Genomic DNA, 18,273 nt, shown 5'->3' with positions numbered 1-18,273 from the left:
TTATTTATTTTCCACTAATTGTAGGTACAATTTATGGATGGTGAATGGAGAAAGGGCATAGCCCCACATACACGAAAGTGCCTCCATCACCACTTAAAATTACAATATTTAAATATACAATTACATTCTACATAGTGTGCTTATATACATTTACCGTATTTACAAGGTATATTTACATAATACTCACAAGACCTGTTCAACAATCAAGTAATTCGACCCCCCCACACACACACCCACACATAGTCTCTCTCTATCTCTCTATCTCTCTAGAATCGCCACATATACTTTTGCTAGGCCGACTCACTCATACTCACATACAGTCTCACTCACTCGGGATCCCATAAACTTTCATCCGTCCTCTCACTCACACTGATAATTCACACAGTAGAAAAATTATATTATGTACAGAAGGTTTCATTATATATACATCCTTTTTACCTCTTTACAAAATTTCTCTGGAGGTAGTTCTTTTATCTGTGGTGGGAGCAGAACGATTAAAGAAGCCACTTTGATATGATACTGTTCTTGCAAATGGAGGGAAAAGACACACCTCGACCTCATTGAGCGGAACGACAGTTCAGCTGTAAGCGGTTGAAAGGGTTTATATGAATGTTACCTGCGAGGGATTTTCTCAGGAAGGCATCGAACGCTTTTAACATTCGAATAACCTCCAACCGATTGTTTAAATAATCGGGCCGGGCTGAGTGGCTCAAACGGTTGAGGCGCTGGCCTTCTGACCCCAACTTGGCAGGTTCCATCCTGGCTCAGTCCGGTGGTATTTGAAGGTGCTCAAATACATCAGCCTCGTGTCGGTAGATTTACTGGCACGTAAAAGAACTCCTGCGGGACTAAATTCCGGCACCTCGGCGTCTCCGAAAACCGTAAAAGAGTAGTTAGTGGGACGTAAAGCAAATAGCATTATTATTTTTAAATAATCGAATGCTTTTAACATTCGAATAACCTCCACCTAATTGTTTAAATAATCGAATGCTTTTAATAATCGAATAACCTCCATTCCGTTATTTAAATAATCGAATAAATAATCGAATAAAATATTTGAATATGCTTCAAATATCATTCAGTTGTACCGCATAGAAAATTCGGATGCGTCATGAATCAGTGTTTCGGTTTAAGTGTGTCGGATGGTTAATCTATTGAACTAAGCGAATAGATGAACTTTCATGAAAAATAGAAACGCGCAGTTTTCCAAACGTATCTCACAATGTTAAAAAAGATGAGTAAATTAATTGTCTTAATAACATCACTTTTCATGCAATTATTTCGAAAGCATTCACTATTCAATTGCTTCATTCATTCGAATTCAGTTCTGAATTAATAATCGAAAAAGTAATCGAATGGACAAAATCACTCTTCGATTGCCTCATTCATTCTAATGGAGTTTGGGATGAATAATAAGAAATAATAAAACGAAAAAAATATTCACTATTTGATTGTCTAATTCATTCGAATGGAGTTTTAAATGAATAGTCCGGCTCCGTGGGTAAACGGTTAGCATGCTGGGCTTTGGTCACAGGGGTCCCGCGGGAAGTTGAACCATATTGGGTTAATCCCGCTGGCACGGGGGCTGGGTGCATGTGTCGTCTTCATCATCATCTCATCCTCATCACGACGCACAGGTCGCCCACGGGAGTCAAATAAAAAGACATGCACCTGGCGAGCCGAACATGTCTTCGGACACTCCCGGCACTAAAAGCCATACGCCATAATAAACCAAATGAATAATCGAAACAATAATCGGATGGAAAAATATTCACTATTCGATTTCCTCATTCATTCGAATGAATAATGGAAAAATGAGCGAATGGAAAATATAATCGAATAATCGAATCGATTATCCCATCACTAATTACTGTAGATGTTGAACTTATGGAACGTTACTCACTACAATTCACTTCAAGCAATTGTTTTGATACCTTTGGTTCTAATTATCATATTCAACAACAAAAATTAGAATTGTAAGTTATATAAACAGTGTTTATACGATTCATACTTTTTTTTACAAGTTGCTTTACGTCGCTCCGACACAGACAGATCTGATAGCGACGATGGGACAGGAAAGGTCTAGAAATGGGAGGGAATCGGCCGTTGGCATTAATTAAGGTACAGCCCCAGCACGATTCATACCAACCGTGATGTCTGGAATAACAAATCGCAAAATCATGGTAAATCTAAAAAGCCCAAATTGAGTGGTTTTTCATTTTTGTTGACAAGATACAAAGTATATAATCGAGGGATACGGTCATTATTTTAAACGCATTCCTAAGTATCTATGATGAATTTATTTCACATTAATTTCTCCTTTACCGAGGAAGCGGCTGCTTGGTTTACGTCACGTAGTTGTCAGCTTGCGTTCGGGAGAAAATGGATTCCACTCTCGGCAGTCCTGAAGATGGTTTTCCGTGGTTTCCCATTTTCACACTCGGCAAATTTTGGGGTTATACCTAAGTTAAGGCCACGGGTGCTTTCTTACCACTCCTAGCTCTTTCCTTTGCCTATCTATCTGTGTCAGTGCGACGTAATGCAAATTGTAATTTTTTTAAAAAATCTCCTTCAAAGGACGGTGAAACAACATTGTTTGTAGCTCTGGCTACCAACCACCTGATTTTTAACGTGTTCTGTTTTCATATTCATCGTAAGAAAATACAGTACATTCGAAGAACTCTAAAGCCATTTCCTAAGTCTGTCTACAATAACTTAGGTTTCGAGAGTGTACTTTGTCAGACACATGTCTGATAAGATGTTTCAACCCTGGAATATAACCTAAATTTTTAAAAAAAAGGCTGCAAACCTCGTTCTTCAATGGCAGTGACGTAAAGAACAATAAGAACATCAATTAACTTAATAGCTGTGAGGCTCCGTGGCTAAATTGTTAAAGTGCTGGCGTTTGGTCACAGGGATCCCGTTTTCGATTCCCAGCAGGGGCGGGAAGTTCAATCATAATTGGTTAATTCTGCTGGCAGGGGGGTTGGGTGTATGTGTCGTCTTCATCATCATTTCATCCTCATCACGACGTGCAGGTCGCCTACGGGAGTCAAATCAGAAGACCTGCACTTGGCGAGCTGAACTTGTCCATACGCCATTTCATTTTTACTTTATAAGCTTGGTGGAAACCCTACACAGTAGCCCATACAGTACATAATAAGTTTAAAATGTTTCTATTATCCCGTAACTTGCAACTTCAGTGTTACGATTCAAGTAAAACTTCAAATAAATTACATATCACTCATTTAAGCCTTTTTTAATAATCACCATCACCACTAACACTAGTAATTTATTTAGGCCCTGAACGGAAATATTCCTGAGAGTTAAACGCGCTAGTCATTATGAACACTGTAAACGATCCTTGATACTATGTCCATACTCATGGTACCGGGCGAGTTGGCCGTGCGCTTAGAAGCGGGCGGCTGTGAGCTTGCATCCGGGAGATAGTGGGTTCGAATCCCACTGTCAGCAGGCCTGAAGATGGTTTTCCGTGGTTTCCCATTTCCACACCAGGCAAATGCTGGGGCTGTACCTTAATTAAGGCCACGGCCGCTTCCTTCCAACTCCTAGGCCTTTCCTATCCCACCGTCGCCATAACACCTATCTGTGTCAGTGCGACGTAAAGCCATTAGCAAAAAAAAAAAAAAAACGATACTCATGGTCTTTAATTTCACACATACACAAATATAGTGATGATTCTTCTGTTAGGTTCCCACTTGCATTTACACACTCTCAAAATCACTTGTTATCAGACAAGTGTTACGCAGTGAAGGTACTTGGATTTCATGTACTTGCATTGCCTCTAGAGCTTTAACAACATAGCCTGAGAAAGTATTTCTTTCCCGGTGCTGATATAAGATGACTGGAGCTAACTTCGTAGAAAGAGATTGTGTAGACATTGTGTATCACTTCCTGGATCACTTACAATGCTCACTACATGCTGTGGAATAAAAGCATATGAAATGAAAGGAGATGAGATGACGCCATTCATATTTCCTGGACTGAAGTGTCGGCGGACTAAGTTCAATGATACTGAGAGTCCAAGAATGTGAAGGAATTCCTTTTTGTCGTTCTCTGAAAAGAGAATACCTTTCTGTACAGTGTAATTGAGACGCCTTTAACATGAAAGCAAACGAGAACTAATGAATGCTACAGACCAGCTGTTCCCAAGCTTACTGTGTCTAGTATTACTGTTGCATTCTCTTTCCTACTAGTTCATAATTCTAAACCGAATTAGACCTACATAATAATATTGCTCGTAACCTGATTCGAACAAAGTGATAATTCTGAAAATGTTGACCCAAGTAACATCGCGATTTACGACTTTGACTACTTATCACTCAAGTATATGAATGATTACGCAGTGTTAGTGGCGGCTGTGGTGGTGATTATTGTTTTAAGAAGAAGTACAACTAGGAAATATCCTCTATCTAACACTAATCAGAGAGAAAAATGTAAGAGATCCAACACTTCGATAAAGGAAGGTATCAGCAAAGAAAGACAAGGGCCACGAAGGCGAGAAATTGAAAGACTCTATAGGCCTCGAGTGCTCTAATACCGTCGGGGTCGGAAAAGAACAAGTAAGTGGAAGCAATGCCAGGACTCAGCTAAGGGCCCCGCGGTCTCTAACCCACGCTCCAAATTGCCTCCGGGGCACGTTTTAGTTGACTCTTATGACAGGAAGAGAATACCGTGGGTGTTGTTCTACCACCTCCAACTACTGCGCTATTAGTGGAAGGAAATTGGGGTCTGAATGGTCAGTGTCGAGGTCATCGGCTCAGAGGGGCCCGGATTAGATTTCCGGTCGGTTCGGCGATTTTAAACTTGTATGGTTAATTCCTCTGACTCGGGGACTGTGTATTCGAGTTTGTCACAATACCGTCCTCCTCGTATACATACAACACATCACAGGAGCACTCAATATTGAACACTTCCCCCCACATAAGATTGGCGTCAGGAAGGCAGTCTGTCCGTAAAACAGGGCAAAGCCGACACCCGCGATCCCACTGGGGTACGGGAAGAGCGGTGGGAGAAAAAGAGTGCAATGAAACTGGGGGCCCGATAAAACCTTACTCCACCTCCGATTCGACTTGCAATGACTCTCGAAATATAACTTCAACGCGTTCAGTACATATTGAACAGATGTTGATTACAGAAGCAAAATGGCCACCCGGACACCACCAGTTGGATCTGAACCCACAACCTGAGGTCAGGTCAACGAATATAGAATTTTCACGACCCATTGTACTCGAAATAAACCTTCAACGTATTAGTACATAGAGTACGTATTGAAGAGAACAGAACACAAATTTCGAGTAAAATGGGGTCATGGAATCCTTACCACAGGGACGTGACTACCCATTTACAAAATATTCTACTTACATTGACGTGCATTCTGATTGCGGCCACTTTTATCAGAGGCCAGTGACAAAATACCGAGTATATTATTATTGTTATATTCCTTTACGGCCATTTGAGACCACGCTAAGACTATCACACATTACTGGAAGCCTTCTTCCCAGCCCAAAATCTTTGCATTCTTCCTCTGTCTGACTGTCTTCTTTCCTCTGTCCCTATTCAGTTATAAATATAGCCTAATTCTTACTTAAAATTTTGACAACTTGAATTGTCGATATCCATCAGTATTCCTCCGCTAGCTAGTGAATAGTAGTGGAGGATGTCTTTAAAGTTCTTAAACCGGACGAATTAGCCGTGTGGTTAGGGACGCGCAGCTGTGAGCTTCCATTCCGGAGATAGTGTGTTCGAACCCCACTGTCGGCAACACTGAAGATGATTTTCACACCATGGAGCTGTACCTTAATTAAGGCCATGGCCGCTTCCTTCCCACTCCTAGCCCTTTCCTATCCCATTGTCGCCATAAGACCTATCTGTGTCAGTGCGACTTCAAACAAATAGTAAAAAACTTCTTAACTTTTAATAATCCTTAATTTCTAATTGTTCTTTATTTTTAATTATTCTTATTTTCTAATGGAAATGTTTTCACCTACCTGGATGTTGGTTAAACCTTTGATCATTATGGCACTTTCGATATAATTTATTTCAGCCTTTGTTTTCGTGAGACCTCCTCTTTCACATTATTTCTACCACTATGACTGTATGGAATGTTTTAATGTCTTCAGTACCACTTCATCAAACCGATTAACTGGAATCACGGAGAGTAGTTCACTTGTAATTTAATAACTAGATCTATTCTGTTCCCTCATCAATCACGTGCATATACTCACCCATCCATGTTATGGTCATGTTGATTTTTACTTCACCTCGCAGGTATCCTGGTACAAATTCAATGTTTTAAAGATTATTTTCATTTAAAATGAGAACGAAGGTATAGTACTAACGAGACGACCCCCTGTTGGTGTGGAGGCAGACGAAGAATATACACCTACGGTATCCCCTGCCTGCCGTAAGAGGGGACTAAAAGGCGCGATCAGGGGATGATGAAATTAGAACCATGAGAATGTTTGTGCTTGGTACCATTACGCGCGGAACACCCTGGATCGACATTATTTGCGACTAGTACCATCTTGAGAGGAAAATCATGGGTCTACGTTATGTAGGAGCAGTACCATTATGTGAGGAACACTACGGGTCTGGGCGTTGTTTTGTGTATTACGCCGGTCGGTTCCACTGTGTTCAGAATGGGTCTGCGTTACCTACAAGTAGTGCAACTTTATAAGGAACACCATGCGTGTACGTTGCCTGTGATTCGTACCATTGTGTGGATAAAACCATGGGTCTGCGTTGCCTGAGAGGAGTAGTACCATTATATGAGGAACACCATGGGATTGTATTGCCTGTGGGCGTTGCTATAATGTGTGATACACGTTGGGTCTACATCACCTGTGTTTAGTGTCAACATGCGAGAAACACCATGAGTCTACGTTACCTGTGATTAGTACCACTATAGGAGGAACACCATGGTTCTGCTTTACCAGTGATTAGAACCATTAAGAGGGGCCGGTGACCTGGATTTTGAGCCTCTTTAGGTAATGAGTATCTTCCCAGAAATGAAGGCATTGTGAATTTGGATCCATTGATTGTTTTGTTTCAGGATAATTTTTCATCATCATCCGTTTCAGATTCTAGTCAGTGGATACATTTTGAAGCTGTAATGTTTGTTTCGTTCACCTCGTATCATTAGGGGCCGATGACCTAGTTGTTATATCCTTTAAACAACAATCGTCATCATCATCATCATCATCATAATCATCATAAACGAGACTCGAGATCACTCCAAAACCACTTTCTGATAGAACAGGGTCATTTCTATACTTACTAGTATCCGATTGTATTGTTGAATCTCGAAAAAGTGACCTTCAAATTTAAATCCGTATCAGTTTTCCGATAAGAAAATTCCAGCGTAATGTACAGTTGTTTGCTAAGTATGAGCTAGTCGGAAACAAATTACCACTCACATCGATGCGTAAGAAACTCTAATAATAAAGCATTCCACCTAAATCCTATACGTTACTTCTTTTGTGCTTTACTGGAAGATAATTTTCTTTTTTCCTCCAAAGAGACGACTGTATACTTTATGAGGATAATGGGTTTAGCATTCTAGTTCCCTCTTGATGATACAATGTACACGAGCACTTAATGAGTCTTGAAGGAAGTTTGTAGTCTTGTTCTGTGGTACGAAGAGCTTTATTACCGGCGGCCAGTAAAGTAAGTCTCTATTCAACGTCAAGCATCTTCAGTCTTGAAAAGATTTGCTATTATTGTTCTAGCATGAGAGGCTATGAAAATCCTCTTCATGATGACAACAAGAAATTACATTTATATGGTATCGTGTGGGAACTACAGCAGTGTTACACTTATCAAGGAATTCAAGAGAGTGAGCATACAAGAACCTGGAGCTGTTCACGGGTGCTTATGTGTCGGTCTCTTCCTATTGACTTTGATGTTATTCATGTATGTATGTACGTATGTATATATGTATGCATGTATAAGCGGCAGGCAAATATAAACCCATCACTCGCTACAACGTGACAAAAGTATTTTTTTAAATGCTATTTTTTCGGGGCGTCGATCCATGTGGATCTTTTGCCCCTACTGGCACCATATTGTATGAGCCTGTTTGTAATTGGAACTGCGGTAGTGTGGAATGTTGTGTGTGAACAAAGGAAGATTAAGAACGTCACAAACACCCAGTCCCCAGGCCAGGCATATTAATCATTACAATAAAAAAAAACCTGACCCGGCTGGGAATGGAACTCGCGGCCGCCGGGTGACAGGTAGACGCGTTGCCCCCTACACCGCGGGGCTGGACTTCAAAAGTAATTACCAAGAGCGTGAATACACTTATCCCACTAGGGGACGAGATGATTATTTCCAGTTTTGTAGAAAGAAGTAGGTCACTGACGGATTCACAAACGCACCCACTCGTGCACTTCCTCATCCGAATGAAACCGGCGTCCACGAATGTCTTTCTTCAGGTCGTCAAAAATGTGAAAATCACAAAGTGAAAGATCCGGGCAGTACGGAGGTTCTTGAAGTGTTTCCCAACCAAATCGCTCAAGCATAGTTTTCGGCATATTGGAAGTATGGGGGTGAGCATTATCATGCAGCAGGATGACTCCGTCCGACAGTATTCCAGGACGTTTATAACTTTATGTGGCATCGCAGTTTCTGCAAAGTATCTTCATAGCGCTGCTCATTGATTGTGGTTCTACGCTCGAGGAAGTCGACAAGCAGAGGGCCCCTGCAGTCAAAGAAGAAGGTCATCATGACTTTATCGGAACTTGTGTGAACAGCTTTGGATTTCTTTGGCGGGGGAGAATTGCGATGTTCCCATTGTTGGCTTTGTCGTTTGTTCTCGGGCTCGAAATGGTGGCACCACGTTTCATCCCCTGTGACGATACGAGACAGAAACGCATAATCTTCCTCGTGGTACCGCTGTAGATGACTGACATGATGCCATTCTGTCAATCTTTTGTCCCTCTGAAATTTTCTGTACAGTACACTTCCAGCCTGCAGTGACTGTTCTAGTATAAAACTGCAGAATTTCAAATCAGGGCCTGAAGATAGATTAAATGTGCCTGTAAGTTAACTAGAAAGTGAAGAACATCCAGCATAAACTTCTCCCTCTCTTTGTGTTATAGTATTTCGTAGAAGCGTGATTTTTTCTCATTCATTTATGTACGATTTCGCGAAAAGGAAACAACGTTTCGCATTATTTCGCGAAATAGGTCTCGACCCATCGCTGGAATTTCGCTGTAATCATTTCCTAAAATTGTTCATATAAAGTAGCATTCGTGTGATTTGTGAATTATTTATGTGAAATACAATATTAATAATAATCCATTATTCGTCATATTTTCTTTATTAGGACTATAATATAGCTCTAATAAAGATTACATAACAAATTACCCCCTCACCCTGACATGTATGGTCATACCATTAAAGGATTTCCTAGAGTACTAAAACACAGGTATTTCTGTCGAACTCAGAAATAATTATTCTGCCCTCCATTACTCTTCACGCAGGTATATTGAATATTCGAATACAAAATAATTATTATTTCATTTTATTCGATTATTCGATTATTTTCCATTCGATTATTTTTCGATTATTCATTCGAATGAATGAGGCAATCGAATAGTGAATATTTTTCTGTTCGATTATTTTTCGATTATTTAAATGATCGGATGGATGTTATTCGATTATTAAAAGTATTAGATTATCCCATCATTACGCACATAATATTGGAATACAATTTGAAGCTCGTTATTTTCCATGAATTTCGCTTTAGTTTCGCACTTTTCGCAAAATAAGTACATTTCGCTTTAAACTGGCGTTATCGCTTTAATTCGCAGCAATTTACGCAAACGAAATCACGAAATTCTTAACCATAATCATATGATTCGTTAGGATATCTCAAAATCGCTTAAAAATATTTTTCCTTGTTTATCGTTAATGTGAAAAGTCACGCCTGTAAATTTGTAATGTAACAGATGCGTCAGCTGTGTTGTCCACACGACTGATAGAGCTCTTCCGCATACACACTAACCTGTGAGGCAGGGCGTGCTGCCCGCTTGCAGACAATATATGACTCCACATTATTGTTATAAAGTTGTATCATGTTACTAGTAACGTATTATTACCGAGAGCATCACCGTGAAAGACTGGAGCATGAAGCAGTAACGGTAATCTGATATGGCCAGATCAAAGGATGCCACGAATATTATTGGTACTAACTCCGTTCATTTCCAATGTACAAACTAGTTCCACTTGGCCATAAGTGGTCCATTCCGTACAGAGTTACTTATATAAATAAAATCGTAACGACCGTGTGTCTGTACATTGAATATTTTGGCGAAATTTTCCTACAGGTATCCTTTTCAGGTCTAATAATGACCATGTGCATATTTTTTTTAGTTGTGGTGTCTGTTTGCCTATTTGACTAAGTTCTTATAAGTAGAAAACTGCTGGATATATTTCTACCAAACTTCATGCTTAGTATATATATACATTTATCCAGAGAGAATAAACTCTTCCCCCATAAGGAGGTTGCCCATGAGTACAAAGTATACTATACAGATGATTCCTCAATATGGATAATGAACCTTTCAAGGCTTTGAGGACCACAGTTTTTGTTAACGACTCTGGCAGGTTGAAACTTCTGCGGAATTCTTCGAAGAACTTTGGAATTGTTCCTCTTGCATTGATCATGAGGCCTATAACCTCGATGTTATCCAGTCCGGATTCACGTCGGTAGAAGGGGATAGTTGGTTCGTATATGGTTTTCTTTTCCTCGTGTACTTCTCTGGGCTGATTAGCATGTGATTCAAACCGAACGGTAGGATAAATAATATATCCATTATTGTTAGTTCTGACGGCTATCGTATCAATCCTAGGGGTGCTGCTGTCGTTCTCCGACAATCCATGGACCTCTTCGTGCTCTGTATAACCAGCATCTCGCAATAACTGAGCAATGGAGCTCCGTATGACATGGTGACGCAGGGTGGTCGGTAGATACAGAGTGGGTTTGGTCCCTTAAGTGGCCACGGCTGGTCCGTGGTCCAACAGCTCTGTATTCTGACCGGCCAACCGAGCAGAGAAGAGGTGGTCACGGCTCTACCGTGGCTTTAGGCCTCTGCATTCGGGAGACGGGGCAGGGCTGGACCTCACGGCTGGGCCCCAACCTTCGGCTGTCCTGAGAATGGTTTTCCGTGGTTTTCCATTCTTCAGCTAAGGTAAATGCCATCGTCCCCGTAAGACCTATCTCTGTCAGTGCGACGTAACGCAAAATGTAAAAAAAAAAAAAAAAAAGACAAAAAAATGTAACTTTGGTGGACGTTCGCTCAGCACCTCTTTCTCAGAATCATGTCTTCTAAACCTGCTACCTGTTTCGGGAAAAGAAAGAAAAATACACATATTACAGTATTTTAAAATTCTGTGTTTGAAACTCGGCGCAGATAACATGTAGACCTATCTCGTTAGGAACGATGCCTCAATTTAAACAAAAATGCTTAAAATGTAACCAAATGATCAAAATATTGCTAAATCAGCAAAAATGGCCGAAATATGCATAAAATTGCTTTAAAAGATGTCAGGGACCCACTATTCAGTTATTTTTTCAGATTTCGAGTAACATTACCTCACAGTCAGGAATGAAATATGACTTTTCTTTAATCTCCACACCAATATCCTGGGGAGTGTTTATTCCCAGAGATGACTCCAAGGAAAGCAACTTTGGATCAAGTACGATATCCCTGATGTCACTTCACAGGTGAGCATGCAAGACATAACGGCCCTGTACACCCAACGAATTTTCGATACTAACTAGGCTTAATGGAAACGGCGGATGTCTTTATACTTCCACACCGACTACACGTTTTGATGTAACCCAACTTTTGTGTTTGCCAGGTGTAGTAAAGTAGAAGTTAAAACCCTACTGTTTCTTGAATAAGCCTAAAACACTTTCGTACGGACTTGCGAACACTGCGTCCCATACATAATTATACAGAGGTACTTTAATAGTGGAGGAGGCGCACCTTGGATTGACATTGGTGCTGATGCAACGTGACGTGGCGGAAATAACTGAGCATGCAAGTCATAATATCTTAATGGGCCTGCTCTAAGCACCAAACAAATCCTCGATACTAAGTAGGCTTATTGGCAACGGCGGATGTCTTTGATATAACCAATAAAGTCTCCTTTTAAATCTTCAGCTAATTTTAACTTCACTGGTCCTCCACTCTAACATAAATATTTACTTCTTCAACTTCATACACTTAAGAGTATCATGTACGGTAAGGTACTGTCCACTCTCTTGAGGGCTCACAAAGTGTGCGGGAAATAATTTTGAAAGATAGGAGGAGTCGGAAAACAAGAACCAAGCATCCTACTTGTAGAAGACGGAGAAGGAACTTAAATTAGTATAATTTTACTTTATGTCTCACTACCTACTTTTTTAACGGTTTTCGGAGACGCCGAGGCGCCGGAATGTTGTTCCGCAGATGTTCTTTCTTTCACATGCTGGTAAATCTAAAGACACGAGGCTGGCGTGTTTGACCACCTTCAAATACCTGCCAAGTTGGGTCAGCGCCTCAACCGTCTGAGCCACCCAGCCCAACTATATAATATAATTAAATGAGTTCAATACGGCGTTTACATACCATGTGCGAAACAACATGCTTCGTACTCGCTGCGAGGAAAATAATTACTTTCAAGGTCATTAGAAAATGTCAGTCGTTGAGAGGACGTTGGATGAAAACCAGTGTGGTTTCAGACCACAGAGAGGCTGTCAGGATCAGATTTTCAGTATGCGCCAGGTAATTGAAAAATGCTACGAGAGGAATAGGCAGTTGTGTTTATGTTTCGTAGATCTAGAGAAAGCATATGACAGGGTGCCGAGGGAAAAGATGTTCGCCATACTGGGGGACCATGGAATTAAAGGTAGATTATTATAATCAATCAAAGGCATTTATGTTGACAATTGGGCTTCAGTGAGAATTGATGGTAGAATGAGTTCTTGGTTCAGGGTACTTACAGGGGTTAGACAAGGCTGTAATCTTTCACCTTTGCTGTTCGTAGTTTACATGGATCATCTGCTGAAAAGTATAAAATGGCAGGGAGGGATTCAGTTAAGTGGAAATGTAGTAAGCAGTCTGGCCTATGCTGACGACTTGGTCTTAATGGCAGATTGTGCCGAAGGCCTGCAGTCTAATATCTTGGAACTTGAAAATAGGTGGAATGAGTAAATTGACTAAATAGACTAAATTGATGTCAGTAGCTTAGAAATTCAACAGAATTGAATGTCAGATTGGTGATACAAAGCTACAACAGGTCGATAATTTCAAGTATTTAGGTTGTGTGCTCTCCCAGGATGGTAATATAGTAAGTGAGATTGAATCAAGGTGTCGTAAAGCTAATGCAGTGAGCTCGCAGTTGCGATCAACAGTATTTTGTAAGAAGGAAGTCAGCTCCCAGACGAAACTATCTATACATCGGTCTGTTTTCAGACCAACTTTGCTTTATGGGAGCGAAAGCTGGGTGGACTCAGGATATCTTATTCATAAGTTAGAAGTAACAGACATGAAAGTAGCAAGAATGATTGCTGGTACAAACAGGTAGGAACAATGGCGGGAGGGTACTCGGAATGAGGAGATAGAGGCTAATTTAGGAATGAACTCTATGGATGAAGCTGTACGCATAAACCGGCTTCGGTGGTGGGGTCATGTGAGGCGAATGGAGGAGGATAGGTTACCTAGGAGAATAATGGACTCTGTTATGGAGGGTAAGAGAAGTAGAGGTAGACCAAGACGACGATGATTAGACTCAGTTTCTAACGATTTAAAGATAAGATAGAACTTAATGAGGCCACAACACTAGTTGCAAATCGAGGATTGTGGTGACGTTTAGTAAATGCTCAGAGGCTTGCAGACTGAACGCCGAAAGGCAAACAGTCTATAATGATAATGAATATATGTATGTATGTTATAAGTAGAGGCCGTAAATTCTGGCATTTATTTTGGCTAAAATAGACCGGCAAGTAAGCACTTACAATTTAGGAAAGTGGCAATAAAATAATTAAAATAGGTGTTTACAATAACATACTTCCGTACCACAGTTTATTATATTCACGCCGTTCGTGGCCCTTTCCTGTCTTTTGACGATAACTTCGAAGTGTCAGACCTCTTTCATTTTCCTTCTGATTAGTGTTAATAGAAGATAGTTACCAAGTTGTTCTTTCTCTTAAAACAATAATCACCACCACATAATCTTACGTTGTAGGAAGGGGACCTGGCAACGCACTCGACCATTTGGCTTTTGCAGTGAGTTTTCAATAGGGATTTGTGTAATATTGAAATAAATGTACTTTTTATCTATTATATTAAAACGAAATTGTCTTCTTTATTATTAACACAGTACATTGGAATCACATTTTCTTTTCTTTCCATTGTTTAATTTTAATAAATAAATAACAACCGAAAATATACACCACAACTCAAAACAGGCAAAAAAGGCAAAATAACAACTGGTCCTACCGTTCCCAAACGAACAGATATATGTTTGTGCCTATTTGACACTTCGATATATCCACCCAGATAAAAAAAAGGTATTTTGCCTAACTTCTGGGCTCTACTTATAAGCAATAAAGAACAAATAAATGGCAGTTGTTTAGTGACTTAACATGTTCAACTCTCCTGTGAACAATCATGACGCGAAACAATCCCTAATACTATGCCGCTACGCTTCTGTATCAAAACAACATCTTAAAAAACATAAGACAATTAGGCTACTAATTGAACACCATTTGATAGTTCGGTTATTAAGGCTTTCCTGTTCTCTCCTGCGATGTCCTTTGTAGTCACTTCATAGTGTCTAAAAACGTCCGCCTCTGTGGTGTATTGGTTAGCATGATTAGCTGTCACCCGCGAAAGACCGGATTCGATTCCCAGCTCTGCCACGAAATTTGAAAAGTGGTACGAGGGCTGGAATGAGGTCCACTCAGCCCAGGGAGGTCAACTGAGTAGACGGCGGTTCGATTCCCATCTCAGCCATCCTCGAAGTGATTCTCCGTGGTTTCCCACTTATCCTCCACGCAAATGCCCGAATGGTACCTAACTTAAGGCCACGGCTGCTTCCTCCCCTCTTCCTTGTCCATCCCATCCCTCCACAAGGCCTCTGTTCGGCATAGCAGGTGAGGGCGCGTCGGCGAGGTTCTGATCCTCCTTACCTGTTGTATCCCCCCGACGCAAAGTCTCACGCTCTAGGACACTGTCCTTGAAGCGGTAGAGATGGGATTCCTCGCTGAGTCCGAGAAAAAAACTAACCCTGGAGGGTAAACGGATTGCGAAGGAAAGAAAGAAAGAAAGAAAGAAAGAAAGAAAGAAAGAAAGAAAGAAATGCCTCCGGACATTAAACTTCTCAGGTATGATATATTTTTAGCATACTGTACAAGGCACTGTGCTTCTCCGCCATGTAAGAAATAACCATTCTTCGCTGTATTTCGAAGATGTCTTCTGTTTACAATTTCTGCTTCTTCTCGACATGTTTTAAGTAGTACATGTACACTGACTGAGCAAATGTCATGGGATAGCGGAGCACTGATGCGCAGGTGTGTTGTCTGCGCACCACACGCTCCCTGTGCCAGCGACAGTTGTATAGGAGACCTTGTGAGCAGTGGCTGTGCATGTGAAAGGTGTAACATGGAACGTCGCCGTGAGCTGACACCGTTCGAACGGGGTATGGTGGTCGGTGCCCGACGGATGAGAAGTGCGATTGCGAAAGTGGTGCGGGAATTCGGCTTTACACGATCAACCATGTCCAGGGTGTTTCGTGAATGGTTCAGTGCGGGTGTCACCGTCCACAACAGACGAACGACCGGCCGTCCGGCCACCCTCGATGACCGTGACCGGCGACATCTGAGACGGATTGTCAATAGTGACAGACGAGCAACCATGCAACAAATCACGGCTGAGTTCAACTCAGGCCGTGCTAGACACGTCTCCCAGTGCACAATCCGTAGGAACATGAGTTCTATGGGATATGGGAGCCGGCGCCGCACTCGGGTGCCACTGTTAATCCAACGTCATCGGGCACAACGACGCGCATTTGTCGCCAGTCACCAGAGATGGACACTGGAACAATGGCGTAACGTGATATGGTCGGACGAATCACGATTTCAACTGCACCATGCCGATGGGAGGCACCGTGTATGGCGCAGACCAAGCGATGCATCCCGCCTGCCTCGAAGGTGTGGTCCAGGGCGCTCGTGTCTCTGTTATGGTCTGGGGTGCATTTTCCTGGCATGGAATGCCCCCTAGTTATTCTGGAAGAGACCCTGAATGGTGCGCGGTATGTTGAGCTGCTCGGAGACCATCTCCACCCATTTTTGGCCTTCCAGAGGCCAGACGGTTTTGCGGTGTTGCAAGATGATAACGCGCCGCCATATCGTTCTCACGTCACCCGGGAATGGTTGCAGGAACATGCAGCGGAGGTCCAACGACTGTCATGGCCACCCAGGAGCCCCGATATGAACCCCATCGAGCATATCTGGGATATCCTGGAACGCAGGCTCCGTGCCATGGATCCTGCACCCACGAACAGACCAGCATTGGCAGCCGCTCTGCAAACGATTTGGTGTCAGCTGCGTCCAGAAGACTACCAGGGACTTGTCGACTTACTTCCACGGCGTCTCACTGCAGTTCGCAGGGGCAGAGGAGGCCCCACACGCTATTAGGTGATATTTGCTAAGTCAGTGTAGACCACAACAGATAACGGGAGCCTGTCGGCGTGCACAGTCCTGAGTCGGGAAATTGATGAAGTACAACCCAGTTGAGGGGAAGAGACTTGCGTCCTCATACACAAGTATTTCTACTATCTGCGTCACCGGGCGAGTAGGCCGTGCGGTTAGGAGTGCGCGGCTATGAGCTTGCATCCGGCAGATAGTGGGTTCGAACCCCACTGTCGGCAGCCCTGAAAATGTTTTCCGTGGTTTCCCATTTTCACACCAGGCAAATGCTGGGGCTGTACCTTAATAAAAGCGACGGCCGCTTTCTTCCCATTCTTAGTCCTTTCCTATCCCTTCGTCGCCATAAGACCTATCTGTGTCGGTGCGACTTAAAAAAAAGAGAAAAAAATTCGGTAAGTTTTTTCAAAAGAAAAAAACTATCTGCGTCTCACGAGAAGTCGCAGCAGCTTGTAGGTATGGCACGGGTAATATATACTACACTCTAAGCTACAAACATTAATTGAGATCAACAGTGCGAGCTCTCTGTTCATTATGCTGTACTTACAGTAAATGTGCTACTAAAGCACAATATTGCACTACCAGTTTTAAACTTCACAGCAGCACCTTAGTTCACAAGAATCACGGAACTGATGTTTATTGTCAGGGCTTGAGACTTGAGATTGGCGCATGCGCACGACTTCGCGTCAGACGACCGTAGTAGGACGGGTACTCCGCTTATGGTGGCCAAGTTTTGACATCCGTGGCCCAAGAGGTTGATCACCTCTGATCGAATTAGAATGTATGTAAATCGGATAAACTATAATGCAGTGTATTCGAAACGTCTGCAACGTGTAGCCTACATAATTTATGGTATATAGAACAACAGTCCGCCTCTGTGGTGTAGTGGTTAGCGTGATTAGCTGCCACCCCCGGAGGCCCGGGTTCGATTCCCGGCTCTGCCACGAAATTTGAAAAGTGGTACGAGGGCTGGAACGGGGTCCACTCAGCCTCGGGAGGTCAACCGAGTAGAGGTGGGTTCGATTCCCACCTCAGCCATCCTGGAAGTGGTTTTCCGTGGTTTCCCACTTCTCCTCCAGGCGAATGCCGGGATGGTACCTAACTTAAGGCCACGGCCGCTTCCTTCCCTCTTCCTTACCTATCCCTTCCAATCTTCCCATCCCTCCACAAGGTCCCTGTTCAGCATAGCGGGTGAGGCCGCCTGGGCGAGGTACTGGTCATACTCCCCAGTTGTATCCCCAGACCAAGAGTCTGAAGCTCCAGGACACTGCCCTTGAGGCGGTAGAGGTGGGATCCCTCGCTCAGTCCGAGGGAAAAACCGAACCTGGAGGGTAAACAGATGATGATGATGATGATGATGATGACATAGAACAGCAACAACACCGCCGGACACGGACGAAGAGTGTACTTTAATTCAACAGAACGTGGAAGCTTCAACTCGTCATCCGTTAGCTTTCTCTAAGCAAGCATTTCCTCGCTTGATTAACACCTGTTTTTTTTTTTTTTTCTACACTAAATATACCCTGAATACAAAACATTGACCTTTAATA

The sequence above is a fragment of the Anabrus simplex genome, chromosome 4 (assembly GCF_040414725.1).
Source record: "Anabrus simplex isolate iqAnaSimp1 chromosome 4, ASM4041472v1, whole genome shotgun sequence".
Classification (NCBI taxonomy): Eukaryota; Metazoa; Arthropoda; class Insecta; order Orthoptera; family Tettigoniidae; genus Anabrus; species Anabrus simplex.
This window is presented reverse-complemented; position numbering follows the sequence as displayed.